Source organism: Topomyia yanbarensis, chromosome 3, assembly GCF_030247195.1.
Source record: "Topomyia yanbarensis strain Yona2022 chromosome 3, ASM3024719v1, whole genome shotgun sequence".
In the NCBI taxonomy this organism is placed as follows: Eukaryota; Metazoa; Arthropoda; class Insecta; order Diptera; family Culicidae; genus Topomyia; species Topomyia yanbarensis.
Genome location: NC_080672.1, coordinates 211,544,266 through 211,567,715, shown reverse-complemented (window position 1 = coordinate 211,567,715; position 23,450 = coordinate 211,544,266). Strand labels below are relative to the sequence as shown.

Here is a 23,450-nt window from a genome sequence, read left to right as displayed (position 1 = left end):
GAATAAAGTGATTGGGAGATAGTGATTCAACTGGTGAGTCTCTATAGGAGTACGTTAAAGGGCGGCTATTAATCATATCCTCCGTTTCAGCTAGAGTCGTCAGTAAGATTTCGTCTGTCAATCTGCGTCCATCGTCTAGTGCTTCCATGACGCTCTTGACTGACCGCACCATCCGCTCCCAAACTCCTCCCATGTGAGGAGCTGCAGGAGGGTTGTAATGCCACTTAGTTCTAGCGGTCGTAAATTCCTCGGTACAGTCCGTGAATATTGAACTGATCTGCTGGGTTATTTCTTTGCCGGCGGCGCGAAGATTAGTCCCATTATCAGAAAAATACTCCGCCGCTGGTCCTCGCCGACAAATAAAGCGACGAACCGCCATGATACATGACTGTGCTGACAAACTTTGTGCAACTTCCAGATGTATGGCGCGTACTACCAAACAAGTGAAAACCACTATCCATCGCTTTTCTGTTCGCCGGCCCACTGTCACCTCCACGGGTCCAAGATAGTCAACACCTACAAATGTGAAAGGAGGAGTTAATCTTTGTGTGGGAAGCGCTGCCATTCTTGGAATTCGAGGGCCGCATTTCCGGACTTTACACCAAATGCATCCCTTCTCTACCTTCGCTACAAGCGAACCTAGACCACGAATCAGAAATCGTTGTTTGATTTCGTTGATTATAGTTTCCCGGTACGCGTGGGCAAATTGTTCATGATAATACTGAACTAACTTCTCCGTAATATCGTGGTCCTTGGGCAGGATAATCGGGAAACGTAGATCAAACGGTAAATTTTCTGCTTTCTCACTTCGGCCTTCTAATCTAAGTACACCCGAAGAATCGAAGAGAGGGGTGATTCTATACAGCGGACTCGATCTCTCCAAAGAAATCCACTCACCATGTGGTAATTCTTCATTTTTACGAAATATTTTGATTTCATCTCCATACGATTCGCTTTGAGCTATTTTAAACAAAACACTTTCTGCTTTACGGAATTCTTCCTGCTGTAATGGGACTCGTGTAGATGGAATCACTTTTTTTATCAACCGAGCTTGATTTGCTGTTGGTTTCAGTGATTCAATTGGTTTTCCGTTAGCTTTTTTGCGACAGTTCAAGATAAATCTATGCACGCAGGCTATTCTCGTACCAGAACATTCCATTTGGAAATGTTGTGGACTTTTACAAATGGTTCGGTGAGTTTCACTTCATGGAATAAATGTATAGCTCTCATTTCCGTTTCGATGTTCGTTGAGATAAGCTCTTGCTGTGGCCACGATGTGGGCAATTGATAAAGAAAGCCCTCTCCTTGAAACCATGAGCCTGTCGGAGATAAGTTTGGAAAACGCCCCCACTTCGTCAAGCAGTCCGCAATGTTATTTTTTGATGGAACCCACCGCCAATCTGGTAGTTTAGTCAAATTGAGAATCTCACCTATTCTAAATCCGACATACTGGCGATATTTGCGCGGATCTGACTGGATCCAAGACAGGACTGTTCTCGAATCTGTCCACATGAAAACTTGCTGAATTTCCAACGAATGGTTTGACCGGATCGTGTTCATCAGCCTTGCCGCTAAGACTGCTGCTTGCAGCTCCAAACGCGGAATCGTGAGTAGTTTCAAAGGGGCAACTTTTGAACGTGCCATCACCAGCGAACATTTTACACAACCTTCAACCTCGATTCGTAACAAAGCTGCACAGCCGAATGCATTTTCTCCAGCATCGCAAAATACATGTAGCTGCACCGGTCCAAATCTGTCTGACGTCGTACTTCCAAAATAGGCTCTCGGAATCCTTACACTACTGATTTCTGGCAGCATATTTATCCACTGTTTCCATTTCTCGTACACTGCTTCGTCGATGAGTTCGTCCCACTCACAGCCAGTTCTCCACAAGTCTTGGATCAACATTTTTCCTAATACTGTGAAGGGTGCTAATAATCCTAGTGGATCGAACAACGACATAACTGTGCTTAAGACTTGCCTTTTAGTAGGACGATAGCCTGTAAGAGACGTATCTTGCACGGGCATGGAGAACGCTAGTTCGTCTCGTCGTGTATCCCATATTAGCCCAAGGACTCGTTCATTGTCTGTTATTTTATCTTGATGAAAACGGATCAACCGTTCCGAAGCTGGCTCTCCTAAACGTCGCAGAACTTCTTCTGAGTTGGAGGCCCAGTTTCGGATTTCAAAACCTCCTTTTGAATATATCCATCGGACTTCTGTTGCACGTCTCGCAGCTTCCTCTACGTTGTCCACGCTGTCGTAGTAGTCGTCGACATAATGTCTATCCACAATTGCAGCAGCAGCCTCCGGGTAGACGTGACTATATTCTTCGGCGTTACGGTTTTTGATGAACTGTGCGGATGAAGGAGAACATGTCGAGCCAAATGTTGCGACGTCCATAACGTACACATCTGGAGGGTCTTTCGGGTCGAACCGAAACAGAAAGCGTTGAGCTTGTTTGTCGTCTTCACGAATACGCAGCTGGTGGTACATTTCGCGTATATCCCCACCGAACGCAATGCACTTTTCGCGAAATTTGCTTATAACGACCGGAAGAGATGTCAACATATCAGGGCCCTTTAGTAAATTGGAGTTGAGAGAAACGCCTCTCACACTAGCCGCTGCGTCCCAAACCAAACGTACTTTTCCTGGTTTTTTGGGGTTGAGGACAATGCCTAATGGAAGGTACCATACTCTAGTCTGATCGACGATATTCAGTTCAGTGAGAGACGCTTTGTGGCAATATCCTTTATTTTGATAATCAATGATTTGTTCAAAAACATTTTGTTTCAGAGCCGGATCTTTAGAGAGTCGCTTCTCTAGAGCCATCATGCGGCGTAATGCCATGGGATAACTATCCGGGAACGAAGGGTTTTCGTATCGCCAAATCAAACCGGTCTCGAAACGATTTCCAATTCGTTTCGTTGTTTTTTTCCATAATATCCCGTGCACGACGTTCTTCGTCTGATTCTGGGACTATCAAAGCTTGCGTTGAATATTCTTCTAAGGCGTACTGCGTCCGAAGCAATTCATGAAGGCCTTGATTGGTTACGGGATTCGAAAGATGGTGGTTAATAAATACTTCCGAGGATTTTCTTCCGCGCTCTGGACCGTACATCGTCCAACCAAGAATCGATCGTACCGCAATTGGTTCTCCTGGTGCGCCAACTCTGGATTCCATGGGTGCAAATAAATGTAAATTATCTAGACCGATTAGTATTTTTGGAGCTTCACCGGTGTGGTTTGAAACTGGGATGCTGCGCAGATGTCCATACTGTTGAGCTAACTCGTTAAAGCGAACGCATTGTTTCGGTAATACCAGCTCATTTACCGTACGCGCATTCCTAAGCTCGTATTTAATGCCTGAGCCTCTAGCAGATACTAATAAGTCAACTCTTTTTGACGTATTTTCGTGACGCTTCATATTCGCCGTCCATACGACAACTAATGGTTCCAGTATACCGTGAGCATCCAACTGATCTGCTACCGTACTTTCGATTAAGGTAGCGGATGCGCCTTCGTCTAGAAATGCGAAAACATCAACCGATTCGTGTCCACAATAAAGGGTAATCGGTAGAATTCGAAATATAATCGAGCGACCAGCATTCAAATGAGCATTACATTCGATACGAATTGATTGGTCCGTTTCATCTTCTTGGTGTAGGAGAGAGTGATGAGCTGCTTTGCAGTCCCTGACATTGCAGCGTATGTTGAAAGTACATCGTGTCTTTCCGTGATCGTTTAGGCAGATGCGACACAATTTATTTTTGTTCACAAGCTTCAAACGATCCTTGACATTGAGTTTTGCGAAATCGTCACAAAAGCGAACCTTGTGATCCATCCATATCTTGCATGCTATGCAAGGCTTTTTACTTTTCTGGGTGGGTACATCGGAAGAAGAAAAATGTGCCATCGATGATGCGTTCTGTTGATGGTGCGTGTTGATGTTCACGTATTCTTTCCTCTTTTGCTTGTATTTCTCCGTTCCATTTGTATTTTTAATCTCGATTCCGGTAAAATCCGCAACTTCGGAGACCTCCGACACGATATCGTTGATAAAATCAGTAAATACTCGTAGTGGAGTACCGGGCTTGCCACGTTTGAAACGCACCCAATCGAGCTTATACTCCGGAGGTAGTTTCCCAACTAGCTCCTGGACCAGCATGGGATTGCTTAAATGTTCTTGCAACTTGGCCGCTTCGAGATGATCGCAAAGCTGCTTTACGGTGATCCCGAAGTATAAAAACGTTTCGAGCTTATCCAATCTCGGTGGCTGAGCTTTGCGTACCTTCGCTACTAGGTTCTTAAGAAGCTTTTCTGGATTACCAAACAACTTTCGCAGGTCTTCAATAACATCTGGTACGGAGTCTGGCAGCAGTAGTCGACCTTGTACGGCTTCTTTTGCGAGCCCTTGCAGGCTATCCTGGAGCCGTTTTAAATTGTCCGTGTTAGTAAAACCGCATGACGACGTTGTATATTCGTAACAACTTATAAATAGGGGCCAAACTTCCGGTTCCCCTTTGAAAATCGGTAGGTGTTTCGATGAGGCCTGTCTAGCAGCTAACTGTTCCTTTGACGGTCCTCGGGATGACCTTACTTGCGGTCCTTCCGGCCCTGGCTCATTCCGTAGTCTGCGATTTAGAATGTTTCGAATTACAGCTACCTCATCTTCTGTTAAATCTGGATCATTTGCATCTCCTCTGAACGAGTATTCGCTTCCTTCTTCGAAATCGACAAGACTTCGCAAAGACTTGCGGCTCACGGAAGAGTGTACCTTCGAACCCGATGGCTGATTCATCTGACACTCTCGTTCTAAATTGCTGTGCTCCCGACTTTCAATTATAGGTTTCTTGTAGTCTGGACCAGAACACGCTGTCTTCTTTGGGACTGCACCCCTGGGATCATTTGGAATTTTTTGAATCCACTCCTGCACGTCCTTTCGACTGGTGTTCGCATCGTAGTCTACACCGGCTGCGAAATCGTCCGCAGTTTCATAATTTTGGTTGAGTTCTGTCCTCATTTTCTGAAATTGTTCCCGAATACTTTACTCAGAAATTCCCTTTCATCGGCTAGTTGCTGCTCTAGCATTCTTTTTTCCTGCGCTAGCTTTCTCTGCATCATCTCCTTTTGTAGATTACGCTTCTTTTCCATAAGCGCTTCTTGGATTTGGAGACGCCTTTCAAAAAGCTCCTGTTGCTCTTTTAGCTCCTTTTCAGTCGACATCTGTTCATGAGCAATTTGTTGAACTGAAACCCCTGCCGAGGGTATTTCAGTCTGAGTACGCCCCGTATCTGAGCCACCTTCGCTCTTCGAAGTTGTTTTCTTGGCAGGTCCTTTCTTAGTGGGCACCTTTTTAGACACTTTCGGGACGTATAACAAACCACTACATTTTGAACAATTCCACTGTTCATTTTTAACCGTCTCCGTGACTTCGGCACAGCGATAATGTGCCCAGCAATCACACATGTCACATTGGACCATGTCATCCACGCTATCCACATCTTCGCAAAACATACAGTTGTGATTGACAATTCCCGTGGACTCTTCTGCCATTTCGAGGTTAGGTTCGATTAACTTTTCTTCAAGTTTGTTCGGATCGAACCAAGAAAACTAATCCTCAGAGCAACTGTGTTCAGCAGCTTGAAGCTGTAAATATACTTTTAGGTATTTTATTAGATTTTTAATTATTTAATTTTAACTTACAAAAGTTAGTGTTCTTTCACGTGGCCCCTGGCTGGCAGTAGATTCACTACGGTGATCTATCAACTAGTGTGTTATAAATTAGATCCCTTTATATTTTAGCTAGGAAATGTATGAATTATTGACCAACCTTCTAGAATGAATGCAAGTATCCAATCCACTGGCGCATTAAGTCGATTTACGGATTGTAGATTAGTTTAATCAATTGCAACCTGTACTTTTAAATTTTAGGTTAAATTCACAAATTCTTCAACAATTCAGATAAACTTACGTAAATATAATTCGATGTTAAACCTCAAACATTAGTCTGGTATTTCTACCTATTCAACCAATCTGTGATCATAAACTGTGATATTAGAGTTAGGTTTAGGTTTAAGACAATTTTAACAATCTGATAGCTTCTAAAACGTGGCTTCAACTTCTGCTTTGTTCTCGTCGCTCTGTCTTTACCTGACTATATGAAGTTGCCAGTCTGAAGCTGCCTGCTATCATTCTACCGCTTCTCAATCAATAGTGGCTGCGTTACTAACCATGGGCGCCGTCCCTAACAATAGGTATTTTAGAGAACCCATTTGGCTACTAGAATTGCTATTTTACGTTGCTCTAGTAGTTGAGGCTTTTGAGAAAATAATTTTTTCCTTCAGTGCTCCTACATTACCGGCACATGGGAGAACATTTAAAAAAATCATAAAAAAATACTAAAGTCAATTTAGGCAATATGAGCTACTATAGGTATTTTAGAGGACCCATTTGGCTACTAGAATTGCTATTTTACGTCGCTCTAGTAGTTGAGGCTTTTGAGAAAATAATTTTTTCCTACAGTGGTCCTACATTACCGGCACATGGGAGAATATTTTAAAAAAAATCATAAAAAATACTAAAGTCAATTTAGGCAATATGAACTACTATAGGTATTTTAGAGGACCCATTTGGCTACTAGAATTGCTATTTTACGTTGCTCTAGTAGTTGAGGCTTTTGAGAAAATATTTTTTTCCTTCAGTGGTCCTACATTACCGGTATATGGGAGAACATTTAAAAAAAAAAATTATAAAAAATACTAAAGTCAATTTAGGCAATATGAGCTACTATAGGTATTTTAGAGGACCCATTTGGCTACTAGAATTGCTATTTTACGTTGCTCTAGTAGTTGAGGCTTTTGAGAAAAAAATTTTTTCCTTCAGTGCTCCTACATTACCGGTATATGCGAGAACATTTAAAAAAAATCATAAAAATACTAAATTCAATTTAGGCAATATGAGCTACTATAGGTATTTTAGAGGACACATTTGGTTACAAGAATTGCTATTTTACGTTGCTCTAGTAGTTGAGGATTTTGAGAAAAAAAAATTCCTTCAGTGCTCCTACATTACCAGTATATGGGAGAACATTTAAAAAAAATCATAAAAAATACTAAATTCAATTTAGGCAATATGAGCTACTATAGGTATTTTAGAGGACCCATTTGGCTACTAGAATTGCTATTTTACGTTGCTTTAGTAGTTGAGGCTTTTGAGAAAATAATTTTTTCCTTCAGTGCTCCTACATTACCGGCACATGGGAGAATATTTTAAAAAAATCATAAAAAATACTAAAGTCAATTTAGGCAATATGAGCTACTATAGGTATTTTAGAGGACCCATTTGGCTACTAGAATTGCTATTTTACGTTGGTCTAGTAGTTGAGGCTTTTGAGAAAAAAAATTTTTCCTTCAGTGCTCCTACATTACCAGTATATGGGAGAACATTTAAAAAAATCATAAAAATACTAAATTCAATTTAGGCAATATGAGCTACTATAGGTATTTTAGAGGACACATTTGGTTACTAGAATTGCTATTTTACGTTGCTCTAGTAGTTGAGGATTTTGAGAAAAAAAAATTTTCCTTCAGTGCTCCTACATTACCAGTATATGGGAGAACATTTAAAAAAAATCATAAAAAATACTAAATTCAATTTAGGCAATATGAGCTACTATAGGTATTTTAGAGGACCCATTTGACTACTAGGATTGCTATTTTGCGTTGCTCTAGTAGTTGAGGCTTTTGAGAAAATAATTTTTTCCTTCAGTGCTCCTACATTACCGGCACATGGGAGAATATTTTAAAAAAATCATAAAAAATACTAAAGTCAATTTAGGCAATATGAGCTACTATAGGTATTTTAGAGGACCCATTTGGCTACTAGAACTGCTATTTTACGTTGCTTTAGTAGTTGAGGCTTTTGAGAATATAATTGTTTCCTTCAGTGGTCCTACATTACCGATATATGGGAGAACATTTAAAAAAATCATAAAAAATACTAAAGTCAATTTAGGCAATATAAGCTACTATAGGTATTTTAGAGAAACCATTTGGCTACTAGAATTGCTATTTTACGTTGCTCTAGTAGTTGAGGCTTTTGAGAAAAAAATTTTTTCCTTCAGTGCTCCTACATTACCGGTATATGGGAGAACATTTAAAAAAAATCATAAAAAATACTAAATTCAATTTAGGCAATATGAGCTACTATAGGTATTTTAGAGGACCCATTTGGTTACTAGAATCGCTATTTTACGTTGCTCTAGTAGTTGAGGCTTTTGAGAAAATATTTTTTCCTTCAGTGGTCCTACATTACCGGTACATGGGAGAACATTTAAAAAAATCATAAAAAATACTAAAGTCAATTTAGGCAATATGAGCTACTATAGGTATTTTAGAGGACCCATTTGGCTACTAGAATTGCTATTTTACGTTGCTCTAGTAGTTGAGGCTTTTGAGAAAATAATTTTTTCCTTCAGTGCTCCTACATTACCGGCACATGGGAGAATATTTTAAAAAAATCATAAAAAATACTAAAGTCAATTTAGGCAATATGAGCTACTATAGGTATTTTAGAGGACCCATTTGGCTACTAGAATTGCTATTTTACGTTGCTTTAGTAGTTGAGGCTTTTGAGAAAATAATTGTTTCCTTCAGTGGTCCTACATTACCGATATATGGGAGAACATTTAAAAAAATCATAAAAAATACTAAAGTCAATTTAGGCAATATAAGCTACTATAGGTATTTTAGAGAAACCATTTGGCTACTAGAATTGCTATTTTACGTTGCTCTAGTAGTTGAGGCTTTTGAGAAAAAAAATTTTTCCTTCAGTGCTCCTACATTACCGGTATATGGGAGAACATTTAAAAAAAATCATAAAAAATACTAAATTCAATTTAGGCAATATGAGCTACTATAGGTATTTTAGAGGACCCATTTGGTTACTAGAATCGCTATTTTACGTTGCTCTAGTAGTTGAGGCTTTTGAGAAAATATTTTTTCCTTCAGTGGTCCTACATTACCGGTACATGGGAGAACATTTAAAAAAATCATAAAAAATACTAAAGTCAATTTAGGCAATATGAGCTACTATAGGTATTTTAGAGGACCCATTTGGCTACTAGAATTGCTATTTTACGTTGCTCTAGTAGTTGAGGCTTTTGAGAAAATAATTTTTTCCTTCAGTGCTCCTACATTACCGGCACATGGGAGAATATTTTAAAAAAATCATAAAAAATACTAAAGTCAATTTAGGCAATATGAGCTACTATAGGTATTTTAGAGGACCCATTTGGCTACTAGAATTGCTATTTTACGTTGCTCTAGTAGTTGAGACTTTTGAGAAAATAATTTTTTCCTTCAGTGCTCCTACATTACCAGTATATGGGAGAACATTTAAAAAAATCATAAAAAATACTAAAGTCAATTTAGGCAATATGAGCTACTATAGGTATTTTAGAGGACCCATTTGGCTACTAGAATTGCTATTTTACGTTGCTCTAGTAGTTGAGACTTTTGAGAAAATAATTTTTTCCTTCAGTGTTCCTACATTACCGGTATATGGGAGAACATTTAAAAAAAATCATAAAAAAATACTAAAGTCAATTTAGGCAATATGAGCTACTATAGGTATTTTAGAGGACCCATTTGGCTACTAGAATTGCTATTTTACGTTGCCCTTGTAGTTGACGCTTTTGAGAAAATAATTTTTTCCTTCAGTGCTCCTACATTACCGGCACATGGGAGAATATTTTAAAAAAAGATGGGTGGGTAATGTCTGCGACATAACCGGAGAGATGTAGAATACATAAGGAACACGTTCTTCAAATATGTTGATATTCATTGGAATTTTCGGACAAAAGGTGATTTGGGCGAGGAATATTTCAAATTATTCTTTACAAAAATGATGGTGGTCCTGACAAGGACCGTTTTTGTTGGCGTTGTTGGCCTTGGTGGGGAGATGCGCTGGCTTCGATTTTCGTTGGATGCTTCTGACTTCCTACTATTTCCGGGCTTAGCTGTTGTCCAGGAGGTGATTCTGACATGATTGGTGTAGGTGTAGGTCGTCAACCGGTTATAATTTTTCAAGCGTTGTTTACATTTGAAATTAAACCACTGGATCAATTAAAAAAAGTATTGGTCTGTGATATGAAAAGTACGAAATATATCTTCGGGTTTCTGCATTGACGTTTTTGACAAATACAAGATCAATGCATGTGCCTGCAAGTGTAGTTGCTTGTGATGGATCAGAGATCAAACGAAGCTTGAAACATTCATTCATAAAATAAACAAATTTCAAATTCTCTTGTTTTGAAACATCTATGTTGAAGTTGCCTGAAACGACCATTGGAACATTCTGATTTCTAGACTAAATATTCTACATTAAAAGATGGGTGGGTAATGTCTGCGACATAACTGGAGTGTCGTAACTACACTTGTGACGTTAATCCAAATCTAATGATATGCAACGAAATTACGTTTGCATGTGAAATTTTCAAATGATTCGTTATAATTATGGTTAAAAATTCTAATTGGGAATTCTTTTCCATCACCAACTATTTTTCTTTTTTTCGAATCTACAGCATTCTTTGAAAATATTGTTGAAATGTTATTGATGAAAAACTGAAAATGCGTTTGGCAACACTGCTCACTAAATGGATGATGGGAAGACGCACATTCGTTTTGATTATGCTAGTATTAATAGCAGGAAAGAATGAAAAGGAACATGGCCCGAAAACGAGCAAGCGAGAGAGCGATAGTAATTCGTATTCGCTCTACTAAACTAAAAAAAGATGGGTGGGTAATGTCTGTGACATAACCGGAGCATCGTGACTTCACTTCGAGACGTTAATTTAAATCTAATGATTTATGCAGTTAATCAAAGGAGGCTGCCAAAAAGTTCGAATAAAAGCACGCGACTAGTGTACTTTGCACGTTCTATATTTTATCAACACTAGAGAGAATCGAAAAAAAAATTCAAAGTGTAATAGCAACATGCAATTGTGGCAACACTGGCCATGGGATGGTGGGGAACACGCACATTCGTTTAATTTATGATGTATTAGCAGCAGAAAGGAATGGAAAAGCAGTGCGCGAAAACGAGCGAGGATAATTTAAATTCTCTTTCTATCCACATATCGTATTTCTAACCTACTTGCTGAAAATTGTTAAACACCTCAAATGGATATTTCAGTTTAACTCTTATTAGAACACAATTAATTGGTCCTGAAAAGAACCGTTTATTGTTTTATTGCGGGAGCATAATTCAGACGCACTCCCCGCGACACGGTGAGCCAGTTTAATATATTTGGCCTGAAAGTTATGCGTTTGGTGCAGTATTTTGCATTCTCGAACAAACCAGGCGCACTATTTTGCATTCTCGAACCAGTAGGCATCGTTGGCTTCTCGGGGCATCATTACGACTGAGGTTTGTAAGCGTAGCTCGACTTTGCAGTCCTGTACAATCTCACGAACCAGACGCTGGAACGATAGCCTACAGATTAGTTGCCCTTTAGTTGGGGCGAAATTCTTGCAGGGCGACAGTTCCGATGAGTCACCAGTAGCTGGGGCACTGTTTCCGTCCATCGCCATTGCCAACTGCTTTCCTTCGGTGGACTGGCTGCTTGCTAGTGCTTGAACGAATACGAATGATGAGAAAAACCGACTGACCAATATTCATATATAAACACACGAGAAAGCACTACTATCGCTCTCTCGCTCGTTTTCGTTCCATTCCTGCGCCTTTCCTTTCCGTTCGGCTACCAATACTAGCATAACCAAAACGAATATTCTGTCTTTCCATCGCCTTCAATGTAGTGGCCAGTGCTAGCAAACTTGCATGTTCAGTTTTTCAATAACAACATTCAAACAATATTTTCAAAGAATGTTACAGATTTGAAAAGAAGGAAGGAAAATATTTTCACAAATTTAAATTCTTTTGTGTTATTTGTTAGCGCTGATAAAGGCTATTTAGTTTGCTACTAGCAAGGAGCTGCACAAACAAATCGATTTATGCAGTTAATCAACGGAGGCTGCCAAAAAGTTCGAATAAAAGCATGCGACTAGTGTACTTTGCACGTTCTATATTTTATCAATACTAGAGAGGATCGATAAAATAATTCAAAGTGTAATAGCAACATTAATAGCAATTGTGGCAACACTGGCCATGAGATGGTGGGGGAACATGCACATTCGTTTAAGTTATGATGGTATTAGCAGCAGAAAGGAATGGAAAAGCAGTGCACGAAAACGAGCGAGAGAGGATAATTTAAATTCTCTTTCTTTCGTTCCACACATCGTATTTCTTATATAGACTCTGGAACGATAGCCTACAGATTAGTTGCCCTTTAGTTGGGGCGAAATTCTTGCAGGGCGACAGTTCCGATGAGTCACCAGTAGCTGGGGCACTTTTTCGGACCGTCGTCATTGCCAACTGCTTTACTTCGGTGGACTGGCTGCTTGCTAGTACTTGAACGAATACGAATGAGAAAAACCGACCGACAGATATTTATATAATCGCGCTAATATGCACTACTATCGCTTTCTCGCTCGTTCTCGTGCCGTGCGTGAGCCTTTCCTTTCCGTCCGGCTTCTAATGGCCTAACCAAAGGAGTATGCCGTCTTTCCCCCACTAACTGCTCTCGTCAAGCAACCAAATACGAATAATCATAAAACAAACATGTAGTGGACCTATATATAAACTTTTCACTATTTTATTGTTCGGTTGGTCCACCATTTTGACGGCTCTGTGCGGGATGGGCTGAAAATTTTCACTTTTCCGAGTCGTTTTCGAAAGATTTTTCAAAACACAATTTTTTGTTATTAGTGCATGTTATACATACTTAAAATTTTAATACAGCATAGAGGAACATATTTTCAACAAATTGGCCTAAAAATCAAATCATTCTGTTAAGTATGATAAAAGTTATTAACGTTCAAAATCTGACGCGGTGCCGCAGCCGATATTTTGAAACGGGACCCCTATATTGAAAGCTTAAATGTATTCTACATTAAAAATCATAAAAAATACTAAAGTCAATTTAGGCAATATGAGCTACTATAGGTATTTTAGAGAACCCATTTGGCTACTAGAATTGCTATTTTACGTTGCTCTAGTAGTTGAGGCTTTTGAGAAAATAATTTTTTCCTTCAGTGCTCCTACATTACCGGCACATGGGAGAACCTTTAAAAAAATCATAAAAAAATACTAAAGTCAATTTAGGCAATATGAGCTACTATAGGTATTTTAGAGGACCCATTTGGCTACTAGAATTGCTATTTTACGTTGCTCTAGTAGTTGAGGCTTTTGAGAAAATAATTTTTTCCTTCAGTGGTCCTACATTACCGGCACATGGGAGAATATTTTAAAAAAAATCATAAAAAATACTAAAGTCAATTTAGGCAATATGAGCTACTATAGGTATTTTAGAGGACCCATTTGGCTACTAAAATTGCTATTTTACGTTGCTCTAGTAGTTGAGGCTTTTGAGAAAATGTTTTTTTCCTTCAGTGGTCCTACATTACCGGTATGTGGGAGAACATTTAAAAAAAAAATTATAAAAAATACTAAAGTCAATTTAGGCAATATGAGCTACTATAGGTATTTTGGAGAATACATTTGGTTACTAGAATTGCTATTTTACGTTGCTCTAGTAGTTAAGGCTTTTGAGAAAATAATTTTTTCCTTCAGTGGTCCTACATTACCGACACATGGGAGAATATTTTAAAAAAAATCATAAAAAATACTAAAGTCAATTTAGGCAATATGAGCTACTATAGGTATTTTAGAGGACCCATTTGGCTACTAGAATTTCTATTTCACGTTGCTCTAATATTTACTGTTTCGGAGAAAGATATAAAAGCATTGGCGCATATCAAAGTAAAATGAGGCAGAATTGGTACTACTGCTATTACATTGATTCAATCGTCATTGTTTAATAGTACTTTACAATTGTTTTTAATCTGCAACGTTTTCATTATTGTTTATATGTGCAATAGTGGTATTTTGAATTTATCGAATATGCTAGCATCAATCAATTTACAGATGAGCTTTTTGGTTGGTGAGATGAGCTTGTTAAGCTATCCGACACCAGGTGGCTAATACGCTACAGTGGTGGCCATAATTATAGAAGCTTTTCGGTTGGTGAGCTTTTTGGTTGCTGGATATTTTGGTTGGTAAGTTCACAGAAGTTAGAGAATTTCATTAAAAAACTATCCCCTCACGGAGGATGATACATATATTGTTTAAATTTATATATGGAAACGTTGACTTGTACATCTTATCCAAGAAACTCGTTCACCCGAAGATATACCCATACGTTCTGCAGAATAAGTATCTACACCTGATGATAAAAAATCGACAAAGCAGACAAACAATGTTTTCGTTCTACAAAACCACAGAAATTTCTCATATTCCTCTGTTGTTGCTATTTTTAGCGATTCTTTATTATATATCTATGAACTGTTTGATTTCGAACATAATATTCCTTGTCCAGTTTTGCTCCAGAAGCCCACTGGATTCAGCCACTGTTGGTTTCACTGGCCATACCTCAACTCCTTATTTTGCCGATACATAACACTTTCTGAGCAGACACTCGCACGTTGCTTTAGTTGACTAACGTCCCTTTCCCGTTTCGATATTGCCAAGCATCCGCTATTCTTTCAGCTGCTATATAAAGATTTTGTCGTTATACTGCTACCGTTTTAATACACATCGACTTCTTACTGTTTTTGACGCTGCAGGTACTCCGAACATTTTCATTTAAACCTTTGCATACAACAGAGGCGGTGAGCAAACTAAACGCTGTTTCCGTTTTCTTTCATTAATCCGGAACAAATGTTGAAACGAAGCCGATTGGTTATTCGGCAAAAACATCAGGTACTGTAAGCAAGACATAATTAGTTATCTCGATAAACCTAACGAAGATTTTTCAGATACTTTTGTCTCACCTAATCGTGTACGTTAGGCCTAGGGTTGCCACCCCTCCGGGTTTGACCCGGAGACTCCGGTTTTCGGGAGCGATCTCCGGGTCTCCAGGTTTTACATCAATTTCTCCGGGTTTGATGGGAAGAAGCATAGGTTAATTTTTTTTGAAATTAATTGATTCTTTACAAAATATTTAAAAAGTCTTAGTTAAATTAACTATTACTCTGGTTCAGATTTATTTTTCCCGAAGTACCCCTTCGTTTCAAGGTGGCGAAGAGTTCACCAAATATTACTAATTTCTTTCACAAAGCAATGAAAATGAAAAACAAATAAAATTTACTAGAAATTAACCTACCGGAAGTCGCGCTAGTGTACTGAGTGCACGCTGCTCTGAAAATCTAGCGAAATCGTCTTAGGGAACTAGCGGCTGCTCGTTCGGTAAACCATATGCGCGACTTCCGTAGGGTTAAGGAAAGTAATATTTCGCTATGTGCTACAATTGAAATGTTGCATTCCACTAAGTCGCTCAAAATGGTGTAAAAAAGTTATTTTACTGCAATTTTACCAAATCATTTCACTCTTAGTGGTGTTTATCACCAGCTGCACTAAGGTCTGGCAGATTTGTTCTAATCTAACTGACTAGGTCAACATCAAACGAGTTCTTGCGGTGTTGTTGCTACTCCAGCAGCGATTTTTAACTGGGCTAGGGAGGTGAGTTTTGCCCCTTTGTTGCTAAATTAAAATTTGTTGGTGACGAATAACCGACACCACATAGTGTGATGTCGCAGCTCTGCCTCCTTTGCTCTCCTTCTCCTGTTAGTTGTGGAGGAAATCAATGCTCGTTCGACCTCCACAGTGAGAGTAGCTGGTGCTTTTGTATTATTGGCACTTAATCGGGGAAGTGAAATACTACACCACATTAAACCGATAAAACCGTTCTCAAGCGTGAAAAATTTACAGTTTTACTTTAACGTGGTTATAAAAAGCGATTAAAGTGCTCTAAAATGCCTAGCAATCGCTTTGATTCCAATTTCTGTCTCGTTCCACTCGAAATCCATCACCCCCCAGATCAGTGAAAATCTCCGGGTCAAAGCCTCTCCAGAGGTGGCAACCCTAGTTAGGCCACTTTACCATAACTAACTCACCTGATGGTCCAATCGCTCCATGTTCCTGGCTACTGTAACAGTCACAAGGCACACATCTGGGATACGGAAGATTACGTATATCCAGCCGGATTTGGTTCTCGTGGGACTTTTTCTTTTGATTTTTTGGAAGTTCATCCAAATCAAAACAACACTTATATTATATATATTAGCCAGATAAAATTTCTTAATGTCGTTAGACCAATCAAAAGTTTATCAGTAGTCATCGGAAATCATATTGTTGTTGACATTAAATTGCAAAATACTAATATACTGAAACAATAAATGATGCATAGAAGCAATTAAAAAATATTTCTTTCCCGGTAGGAAAGCCCAAAATCGACGGCTACTGATAAATCAGCATGTCTGGTCACCCTGAGTTATTTGATATTCCCCACTTGGAATTCATTCAAATGGTGTAAAAGTATGAGGAACCAAGGCAAGTTAGGACAAGAGCATATTGAGTTCTACAAGATGACGACACGAATGAACTCATGATGAATAAGGTTCATGTTTGACAATTCTCGGTGGTTTGTTCACTTTGTAAGATGCGTGAGTGCGAGCGCAACGGTTGCTCATCTGGTACATTCGAACTAACGTAACTTCCATGTAAACAAACCACCGAGAATTGTCAAACGAAGTTCATCCGGCTCATTTTGTAGGGTTATGTCGGTTGGTGTAAAACCTAATGCGGTGAAACGGGTAGTTCCCAGTTTTTTCAATTTTTTTAATAGTTAGAGGCACCAAATCATCGCGACAATATGCAGCGTCGATTTTGATAGGAAAAAGGAACAATTTTATCACATAAATTTTTTTGACGAGAAAGGTCTATTAGCTAGAGATTACTGGGTAGGGAAAGTTATGAAAATTAGAGCCATAGTACTCAAGTGAGAGCAAGGATGTGAAGTAAACAGATCGGAAAACTAGAAGTGGCAGGGTCATTAGAACAGGCTTAATATCGTACGGGCTTAATCTTTGTCTTCTGTTAATGAGGGTCGAGTATAGGCAGTATAACTACGAATCACCCGAGTTCACTAACATGTGTCCTGATAAAGCTAGACGTATCTATCTTTACCGTGACAACCGACTGTTTCATGTTCATGAATATTTTACAAAGCGATTTTGATTTCAGGGTATCATGTTGGCTAAATGATATCATTAATTAAATTCTCCCAATTGATGGTCTTTAGCTAAGTTATGATTATATTTTCTTAGAGATCATCCATAAATGACGTAGCATTATATGGGGAGGGGGGAGTTTTGTATTTTGTGATGATGTGTGACGACAGGGGGTAGGGGGTTATATCATGCTACGTAGCTTTTTTTAAAGGGGAATAGAATAGATTTTTTTTTAAAAAATTACCGTGACAAGGGGGGGGCAGGGTTACCGCCAAGCTACATAATTAACAGGGGGTATTTAGAGGTTTGTGACGAAATGCTACGATGAGGAAGGGGGGTGTTAAAAATCGCTCAAAAAATGCTACGTCATTTATGAATGGTCGCTTAGGGGTGTATTTTATCTCATCTGCCTCTACATACGCTTGCATTACATTCACATAAATCACATTCGACGCGTTTGTGCAAATGGAATCTTGATCATACCTTGAAAATTTCAAACGTGTGCCCGAGACAAATGCGTTGCAAAATTCAAATGTTAGGTTTGTTCCAAAGTTTCGAGTGGGTAATTACCAACTCGATTATTTTCAAGTGGATAGTACCAAGAAGCTTTTATTCTCAGGTGATACGATCCTCGAAATCGCCGATCAGCCATTTTGGTTCTAGAAACGACAGCTAACAACATTGTTTACTACATCCCCATGCATGTTTGCTTGGATTTCAGTATGTAAACAAAGTTGTTCGCCGTCATTTTTCTACTTCGCAGCTTGCTGCACGCTTACCTCACTCCTCACCTAGTTACTGCCAAAGACGAATCACCTTATTACTCTAAGCACCTTGGATAGTACTACCTTTACTACTCATATTACCCACCGGCTCTGATTATTGAATATTTCATTACACATATGTATAGTGGGATCAAAATGCATTCACTTGCTGAATAGTCTGTAGAATTCCGACATGTCTGTAAATCCCGTCATACATGTAGCAGTTATACAATTAAACTGTGTTTATAACAGCATATACATAGATGATATGTAAAAAGTTATCCCAGTTTGCCCCGAGTATCAAATCAACGGCAGAAATATTATATCAGTATCTAATAAGCCAACATCATCTCCTTCACACAACATAACAACCAATGCTATTAAAATCGTCATCGTCAATAATACTACCGCTTGCCAAAAGAAAATTAACCAAATCTAGAGAAAATTTTCAATAGGACGTAAGTAACATTGAGAGCCTCTCTTTGTTTTCTTTCTCTTTCGTTTATCACGACGTCATTACAACACTTTGCACTAATTTTCCAGTACATATCGAAAGCCGACGGTTTTTACTAGAATATTATGCAAAGAGTAGAGTAGTAAATGTTGAAATGGCCGAGTAATGAACAGAAGAGAAAGACTCCAAAGAGAATCTCTCATTGTTACTTACGTCACAGAGAACAGACATCCATGATCGAACAAAAATATTTAAAAAACGTGTGTAAACATTTGAATTAATATACTAAAAACACCAGCGCCGCCACACCAACCTATCCCAACTATCCGTCAAATCGATTCCGGAACCGGTTCGAAATCCTGGATGGATTCTGCATGGAATCTAGCTCAAAGAAAACAACCGATTCCGACTCTATCGGTTGACGCATTTGAGCTGGAATTCATGACGACAGTAGCGCACCTGGTTTAGATATCCAAACTACCTTCGAAACCGTTAGAGATTTTACACAAGTTGAATGCTGAAGATGGACGTCTGTTCTCTGTGCTTACGTCCTATTGAAATTTTTTTCTGGAAATGATGAATTTATCTGAGCCCGCCAAGCATAATTTAAAGAGAAAGAAAGTGGGGTCTTTCGCACTCAACCACCCTTTCGCACGCGCACACTTGCAATCCGCATATTGAACTCCGAAAAAAGAGCGTTCTGCTTTTTCTGCGATGTGCGCTGATCATTGTATGCACGCCACACCTGTGCATCATTGGGTGGAATGATACCTGGCGGCAGTCATTGAATATGTTCCAACTGAAGAGTTTGAGCTGACACAAAACGTAGCAGCTACTACGAAGTCAGAAAGCAAACTGACGAATTTTCTCTTATGTGCCGTTTTTATACCTGGCGAAATTCATTTGATAAAAAAGAGGCAGTCCTAACAACGCTCGCTGCTTGGTTGAATTGTACGGGCCAATCAGCGCAGATAATTACCACCTTTACAAATTACATTATTAACGTAGTCTATAATAGACGTACATTTCACGAGATCAAATACAATATACGTGCACATATTTCCGATCAGATAGTGCAAAAATATAGCGATTTCGATCAATACAACGGAAGTCATTCGCATTTGAAGATTGGGAAAATATCTCAGCAGAAATTTTTGAAAATGGACCCCCGTATTGAAACGTTAGAAGTATTCTACTTCAAAATGTTTTTGAGAAAAATAGACTTTTTGGAACTTTGCTGATTTCGCACCTTTTTGCTTTTCTTATATAGAAAGGTTATGCAATCGGTCGGAATTTAGACCTATTAAACGAGGCCAGCAGGGCCGAGTCTCTTATACCATTCGATTCAGTTCGAGATAGCAAAATGACTGTGTATGTGTATATATGTGTGTGTCAAATAATTTAACTCAATTTTCTCAGAGATGGCTAAACCGATTTACATAAACTTTCAAATAAACGGTATAATGCTCCCATAAGCTGCTATATAAATTTGAGTTGATCCGACGTCCGGTTCCGGAGTTACGAATTGAAGAGTACGGTCACACAGTAAATTCCCTTATAAACTGGTAGTAACACCATGATGCCCGAGTGATATAATACATATTCAAATAGGTTCAACATTACTTGGATTTGCGGTTCTATATCAATAACCAATCAAAGTAGTTTTGACCACATTGGCCACCTATGACGGTTATTGATACCCCGCCAAGTTCCTAAGCTAATATCCCCCTATTTTCCAGCGAACTCTTAACCGATTTTTGCAAACTTGATTTCAAATTAAAGACATAATACTTCCATTGACTGCTATTGAATTTCATTCAGCCTTGATTTTTGGTTCCGGAGTTACTGTTTGGTTATTGCGATTACAAAGGAATTTCTCATATAAACCGGTACAATCGTAACACCTCATAGTTTAAAAATCTATTGAAATGAACATCAAATTACTTCGATTCGCTGGCCTAGATTCTTGGAATATATTGTCCACTATCGATAATTCCGGAAGTCCCGGGTTCCGGACATATTTCAGAACTAAAGCCACTTCGGTGATGACTGAACCAATTTTCACTAACCTAGTCTCAAATGGAAGGCATAGTATGAAGTTGCACCCCCCATCTACCCCTCCTTCCTCTCACACCCCTTTCCAACTCTCTTACCTTCACCCCCCTCCCCCTCTCTTTGACAAACTTCACACCCGCATTCCCTTCACCCCAAATATGTTAGGTTTTTCCTAACGCATCCTCCCCTCCCACTAATTATGCCCCTACCCTTTCCCACCACTGCGCATTTCAAAATATGTTAAAGTGAAGACAACATTGAACTCGCGCTGTTAAGCTAATTAAATATTATATTTTTGTTTGTTTCAAGTGTGTCAGAGTCGACATGTTGCTCATCAGGTTCGTAGCAGTCGTGCACTCATATATACTTACCAAGAGTAATAAGAATGTAATAGCCATTTCCTCAATGTTATACTGAACGTAACCAGCTTTGATAAATGAGAAAGACACAATTACACCACTAGGTGGATTAAAACGGGTTTTATTGCATTTTTGTGTTTTCCTATTTTTGTATTATTATATTTTTGTGTTTTCGTACTTTTGTATTTTTAAATTTTGTATTTCTGTATTTCTACCTTTCCGAATTATTGCATTTTTGTTATAATATTTTTGTAATTTTGGATTTTTTGTCTGTATTATAGCATTTTTGTGTTTTTGTATTATTGTTTCTTCATATTTTTGTATTTTTTATTTCTGCATTTCTGAATCATTTCAAATTTGAATTTTTATTTTCATTGTATTGTATAGACCTTTCTCGTCAAAAAATTTTATATGCTGAACAGCTTCCGTTTTCATCGCTGGATCGATTCTGAATACTGTCACGTTAATTTGGTGGCTCTAACTATTGAAAAAATCAAAAATTCTTCGAACTGCCCATTTTACTCTGTATTCCCCTGACCTATTTTACCTCGATTCTCCATACTTTTACACCATTTGGATGAACTTCGTGTGGGGAATATGAAATAAAGTTACGGCGGGTAGCTTATAACAAAGTTCCAGTAGCCTACAGCTCGCCGGCATCTATTTTAATCTGGCTATTCGCCGTTTTGTTTACTGGGTATGAACTCCAAGAGTTCATTCCAATTTGTCAAAAACATTGTTTTGACGTAGATGAACCCCAAAACAGTGTTGCAGAATTTACCGATTCATCGATATCTAAACCGATTTTTAATTTCAATACCAATAAAGTTACTAAAATACCGATTTCTTTTTTCTTGCCAAAAAATAACGATTTTCATATAATACGATCAATTAATATTACGTATGGGCCTTTTTAGAAAATGTCCTCACATTTCCACATCAAATCATCCGGAAATTGATTCAGCAATCTGCCAGGTTACTATCAAAATTTCAAATGAAGCTCAACAACCGATTCTGAAATCGATTGAGCTCGGTAGGTTTGATTACATAACATTAGAATGATCTATTATTTAAAACCAATTATTTGCTGGTAACTTTTGGTTAGCATACATGGCATACATCTTCACACCGATAAATACCTATTTTTATTTAGAACTATACCGATATTAGATTTGTTCCAGTACCAGTAGAAAGTGGAAGTACTTCGGAGCAAACAGAGAAAATCGTTCCTATGTTCTCTTCTCTTTTTTCTTCTTCCGTTAGCAAGCTGGAGTAAAAAGTAAGCATTTTTTGCTTCTGTTGCTCCGGAGCAACTTCTGTGTACTAGAACAAACTTATACAAAACCATCTGACAACGCTGCTCTAAATTGGTAAATGCTCTTCAAACATCGATGACATCTTTTTTTTGTTTTTTTTTCCTGTTTTCTCCTAAGAGAAGAGAAGACAATCGCGTAGCCAATTTGATCCAGTCCTAACCTCAATATTAAACCAGCTTCTGATTGGTCGTTTTGCTAATCATGAGCGTTTATTATATTTACCAACGGGATGGAAATCAGTGCTGCTGAATCTATTCTGGCTACTTTTCATACACATCAACATTTCATGCAAATTGAAAAAAGTCATGAATGACGATATAGTTACGTATACTGACACGAATAAAAATTAAATTAAATTTTTAAATGCAGCTTATGCATTGTAAATTGTTGGTTGAGGTGCGATTTTCGAGGTACAATTATTTTCAGCAATTGCGAAAAGCATACAAAAGGAATCTGGCAACGATGAACGTTTGTTGTCTTTAGATTTACTGCAGGGCCCAGTCGGGAAAATTAAGAAGAGCAAGAAGCCTGTTGTCGTCTCTTCTCTTAGGTTTTCTCCAAAGAGAATAGGAAAAGAGACGAATAGTGGGAAGCCAAAAATACCTTATTGAGCAGACCAATCGTGCAATGTAAATAAACATTACTCATGCCTGAGTTGGAGGAGATAAGTATTGTAAATCTATCAAAAAAAAAATTTGAATTTTCGTCAGAATTTAGTGCAATCGTGATTGTAAGGTGCATTCTAGAGTCTATATATGAGTAAAAACAAGTTTTAGAATTATTTCATCTCTTTGTTTCGAAATGCACATCGTTTGATATACAAATTCAACGATCGACAAAAGGTTTGTTTTCAAAATATAATAGGAGTCATTTAAAGTGCTGCCTTTGGAAACGGTTGCCAAATTCTAGTGTTGAAATCATCGTAAAGGGAGTGTTGCCGTTTTGACTGATTTTCACTCTGCGTCTCTTTCACTATTCTCTTTGGTTTTCTCTACCTATCTGTTACACCGAGATAAAATAACTAATGAATTCCATAAGAATCACTTATGATTCGGCGCCACAAGTATCCCATAAGAAAATCATAAGTTTGACTTATGACTCAGGAAAAAATGGCCATCGAGTCACTTAGAATTTTCATAAGTCAAGAAAATGAAATTTTTAAGCCGTCTTTATACCTTTCATGCGATTGTGCTTAAATAAATCATCATGCTTGAGTATAAATTTAATATATGAGATGTTATGAAATGCATAGATATATCATATAGCTCTAGTTCGAGCAAATATTAACTCAGCATCATATTCATCATTTTATA

The 23,450-nt window shown here is 38.3% G+C and overlaps 2 long non-coding RNA genes across 2 annotated transcripts; both read right to left on the bottom strand.

Moving 5' to 3' along the window:
• Window positions 1–5,706: 5,706 nt before the first annotated feature.
• Window positions 5,707–6,097, bottom strand: LOC131691632 (uncharacterized). Its single transcript, XR_009305820.1, has 3 exons — window positions 5,975–6,097; window positions 5,834–5,915; window positions 5,707–5,769 (listed from the first exon to the last, which is right to left on the bottom strand). It is a non-coding gene; the product is annotated as an uncharacterized LOC131691632 (long non-coding RNA).
• Window positions 6,098–14,508: 8,411 nt separating this feature from the next.
• On the bottom strand, window positions 14,509–16,198 carry LOC131693711 (uncharacterized). The gene is made up of 3 exons (XR_009306304.1): window positions 16,074–16,198; window positions 14,728–14,883; window positions 14,509–14,670 (listed from the first exon to the last, which is right to left on the bottom strand). It is a non-coding gene; the product is annotated as an uncharacterized LOC131693711 (long non-coding RNA).
• Between the last annotated feature and the right edge of the window lie 7,252 nt (window positions 16,199–23,450).